At 41.6% G+C, this 5,008-nt stretch overlaps 1 protein-coding gene across 3 annotated transcripts in view; it reads right to left on the bottom strand.

Moving 5' to 3' along the window:
- LOC106870451 (protein rolling stone) overlaps positions 1–5,008 on the bottom strand; it is a 123,399-nt gene that overhangs the window by 67,886 nt on the left and 50,505 nt on the right. The window lies entirely within an intron of this gene.

Raw genomic sequence — 5,008 nt, 5'->3', positions numbered from 1 at the left:
GCGATGCTGGGGGGACAAAGGTTCCAGTTGATCTGATCAATGGAACAGCCTGCTCTGAGAAATTAATGTACAAGTGGCTGAGCACTCCACAGACACATGTAACCTTAAGGCACATATGTTTGTGTGTCTGTGTTTGTCCCTCCCAACATCGCTTGACAACCGATGCTGGTGTGTTTACATCCCCGTAACTTAGCGGTTCGGCAAAAGAGACCGATAGAATAAGCACTAGGCTTACAAAGAATAAGTCCTGGGTTTGATTTGCTCAACGAAAAGCGGTGCTCCAGCATGGCCGCAGTCAAATGACTGAAACAAGTCAAAGAGTCAAAGAGTAAATAAATATCTGAGTAAATAAATGCAGAAAATGCTAGCTTCCAAATCCTGTTTTCTGATTGGGTAAAAATTATCAAACTTTAAACATCTGGAACGTTTTTCTAAAATTATACTGAAATAAATGAATCACAAAATTGGATTCAGCATGAAAAATTACATCAATATACCAAATCTTGAAAATTTTCACTAAACTTTGATATTTTAAAATCTGTGACAGCAACAGAAAAACTTGCCCTTGCAATCTGCATTTTTCTGTCCTTTATTCTTTTCCCATTATAAACTGACCCCTGTCTCTTAGCTCATTTTTGCTTAAATTCTATAATTAAATACTTTATTTATTTACTGTCCACCTCCCTGTTGAAAAAAATTAATTTCAGAATAAGTCTAAGCAGATAGCCGTCACTGCCACTATTAATAATGCTTATTTAAACAATGCAGTACAATAATAGTAAGAGGATACAAGATGACCAGCCACTTGACCGACTGACCAAAATAACTTAGAAGTAATCTTAAAAATAACAAAGATAAAACACAATGACCTGTACACTAACTTCACCTAAAAATGGTCATAACAGCCCCATTCCCTCTTCCAGATATCATCATCATCATCAACATCATTTAACGCCCATTGTCCATGCTGGCATGAGCTGGATGGTTTGACCAGTGCTGGTAAGTTGAGGGGCTGCACCAGATCCCGGTCTGATTTGGCATGGTTTCTATGGCTGGATGCCCTTCGTACTGCCAACCACTCTCAGGGTGTAATGGGAGATTTTATGTGCCACCGGAATAAATATTGGTTGCGTGACACCAATATCTGCCATGATTACAATTTCACTTAGTGTGAGGGGTCTTTCACTCAAGCATGGCATAATGCCAAAGGTCGCGGTCATCTGTCATTGCCTCCATGAGGCCCAACGATCAAAAGGTGCTTTTTATGTGCCACTGGCACAGGTGCCAATTATGCGACACTGGCATCGATATCATACATAATGAAACGTATTTTACAACAGTCTAGGTTTATGAAGAAATCAATTTACACAACCATATCTTTTACCGGTTTTAGTCATAAGACTGCGGCCATGCTGGGGCATCGCCTTGGAGAATTTTTTCTTCTTTTTAGTTGAATGAATTGACACCACTACTTTATCATTTTTAAAGCCTGGTACTTTATTTTGTCAGTGTCTTTTGCTGAACTGCTAAGTTACAGGGATGTAAACAAACCAACACTAGTTGTCAAGTGATGGTGGGGGACAAACACTGACACAAAAACACACACACACACATATATATGACGGGCTTCTTTCAGTTTCTGTCTACCAAATTCACTCACAAGTCTTTGGTTGTCCCGAGGCTATAGGAGATGACACTTGCCCAAGGTGCCACGCAGTGGGACTGAACCCGGAACCCTGTGCAACTGTACCGATATGTCCATGTATAGAAACATAACAACACATACAGAAATGTGTGTGTGTGTGTGTGAGCGTGTGTGTGTGTGCATATCTAAGTAGACCTAAGCTAGCAGTGTGGCAGCTGAAATGGATTAAAACAGATTTTGAATGCAATCTGATAAAAAAAAAAGAAAAACAAAAGATCACACATCAAACATGGAGACTTCAGAAATACCTTTCCCACCCCAAACCCAAACTGCCCCCACATTCATATACACAAACATACACAGACACATCCATACACACACACACACACAAAGAGTGGAGCAAGAAGGGGTAGGTGGTGGGAGTTTCATTCAATAATGGACTTAAGTTTTACAAAGGATCTAAGCATTCAGATAAAGTAACAAAGCAACAGCAGTATTCTTCTTCTTCTTATTATTATTAAGGTAGTGAGCTGGCAGAATCGTGAGCATGCTGGACAAATTGCTTAGCAGCATCTCACCTGTCGCTACGTTCTAAGTTCAAATTCCAGCTGAGATCAACTTTGCTTTTTATTCCTTTCGGGGTTGATAAATTAAGTACCAGCTGTATAGTGAGGAAAGGTGGTTGAATTTCGGTAAAATGGCCAGTATGGATGGACCAATTCTGAGATTATACCAGTAAAAAAAAAAGTATAAAAGGAGAAAGGGCTCTTGCCCTGTTGACCAGGCACCTGTGGGGTTTATGGGTTTTTTTCCACACTTGACCTTTAAAGTGCCTCCCCCTATTAGGGGTTTTTGTTACTCGTCATTTGTTATCTTCATTATGAAATATTTTTTTATTTGTTTCAGTCATTTGACTGCAGCCATGCTGGAGCACCGCCTTTACTAGAGCAAATCGACCCCAGGACTTATTCTTTGTAAGCCTATTACTTATTCTATCGATCTCTTATGCCGAACCTCTAAGTGACGGGGACGTAAACACACCAGCATCGGTTGTCAAGCGATGTTGGGGGGAGGGACGAACACAGACACACAAACATACACACACACACACACACACACACACACATATATATATATATATATATATATATATATATATACGACGGGCTTCTTTCAGTTTCCGTCTACCAAATCCATTCACAAGGCTTTGGTCAGCCCGAGGCTATAGCAGAAGACACTTACCCAAGGTGCCACGCAGTGAGACTGAACCCAGAACCATGTGGCTGGTAAGTGGGCTACTTACCACACAGCCACTCCTGCGCCTATAAATGCTTACAAGGACCTTTTTCTTTTTTGTAAAACCCTTTGTTTATCGTCTTGTTTTGTCCTTTAATGTCTTGACTTATATTAGACCTTGTGGCCAATAAAGAGAATTAATTATCATTATTAGCAGTAGTAGTAGTAGTGGTGGTGCTTGTTGTTGTTGTTGCAATCCCCCAGCTGTTAGCAACGTTTGTTTTATTTCTTGCTTTTGTTGGGGACAACAGTAACAGTTGAACTTTCTCTCCCCACAGACCCACACCTAAGTGTGGTCAGCTGTGCTTTTAAGGAAACTTTGAGGTCATGTGTATGTGTGTGCCCAGGGGTGTGTATGTGCCTGTGAGTGAATGTATGTCTGCCTCTATGTAGTGTGTGAGTGTGTGTGTGTGTGTATGTGTGTGTTTGCATCTGTTTTGTGTGTCTGGCCAGCCCCAAGGAAAATCTAACACCGACACACAAACATATACACACACACACACATATATATACATAACGGGCTTCTTTCAGTTTCCTCTACCAAATCCACACACTAGGCTTTGGTCGGCCCGAGGCTACAGTAGAAGACACTTGCCCAATGTGCCACACAGTGGGACTGAACGTGGAACCATGTGGTTGGGAAGCAAACTTCTTACTACACAGCCACACCTGTACACACACACACACACACGCACATATATATATTACATACATGTAACATACTTTTTTCAGTTTCCTTCTATCAAATCCAACGCCAAGGCTTTGGTTAGCCCAGGGCTATAGTAGAAGACACATGCCCAAGGAGCAACAGCTAGGAACAAATGACAGAGAGGGAGAGAGAGACAGAGGGTGAGCGAGAGCGAGAGAGAGCATATGTCTGTGTAGGAATGAAAGACAAAAAGAGGAAAGAAGAGACAGGTATAAAAACAAAGACAGAAGTATAAAAACAAGAAAGAGAGAGAAATACAGAGACAGGTATTTTGGGACATCAGATGTATATAAGCTGACGCATATAACAACAACAAGATCGGCTCTCATGGTATGTAGTATGCCAAACGTATGCTGTTCTTGTGTAGCTTCAGATCAGCTGTAATCATGATTAAGAACAAAGAGCTGCACGACATGTGCAGGCTGTTTGTGCAACGATCTTAGTGTGCTGCAAGATTAAGATATCTAGCTTTCTAGATATATCAGGTTTCTACCTGTAGAATAAACACTACACATGACAATCTGGCGTGCAGTGGTTTAGCTATCGTATGGGCCACAGTGTAGTAGTTAGTGTACACATGCTGTACCTTCCTCAATGTTCCGGGTATTCTGATATGCTTTGCATGGTGGGAAGGCTCCAGTGGAAATTAGCAGCAGGATGGTCACAGGTAGATCATCACGACTCCAGTTCTTGTATGCTAATCAATGAAGGTTAGCACCAGAGTCAAAGGGAAAGGTGAGCATTGAGATAATTGCTGCTACTACCGCTGTTGTTGCTGCTACTGCTGCTGTTGTTGTTGTTGTTGTCACTGCTGTTTTCGTGTACATGAGATTTCAATGTTTGTCTAGACTGAGTGGGAGAGACAAATGTTCTTAACACACTATAACAGAAGCACTCTAGGGGTTTTGTAGATGCGTCGAGGTCCTTGGGTGTGATTGAACAAACAGGTAGTGGTAGAGGTGGTGTGGATTGGTGCTTATCGCAGAAACAAACCGTGCTTCAACACACCTGAGACCAAGTGGTCTTTCGCTTTCTTTAATTACCTGTGTTTAAATTGTAGGCGTTTAAACTGAAGGTGTGGGTGGAATGCAATCCGTTGTGATGTGAATGAACTCTGCTCTTGTTTTGCGCAATGAAAACAATTTGGAAATCCATGCTATTAACAAAATATTTTTATAGGCGCAGGAGTGGCTGTGTGGTAAGTAGCTTGCTTACCAACCACATGGTTCCGGGTTCATTCCCACTGCGTGGCACCTTGGGCAAGTGTCTTCTACTATAGCCTCGGGCCGACCAAAGCCTTGTGAGTGGATTTGGTAGACGGAAACTGAAAGAAGCCCCTCGTATATATATGTGTATAT

This window comes from Octopus bimaculoides, chromosome 20 (genome assembly GCF_001194135.2).
Source record: "Octopus bimaculoides isolate UCB-OBI-ISO-001 chromosome 20, ASM119413v2, whole genome shotgun sequence".
NCBI lineage: Eukaryota > Metazoa > Mollusca > Cephalopoda > Octopoda > Octopodidae > Octopus > Octopus bimaculoides.
The sequence above is the reverse complement of the archived record's forward strand: the minus strand, read 5'-3'. Positions and strand labels throughout refer to the sequence as shown.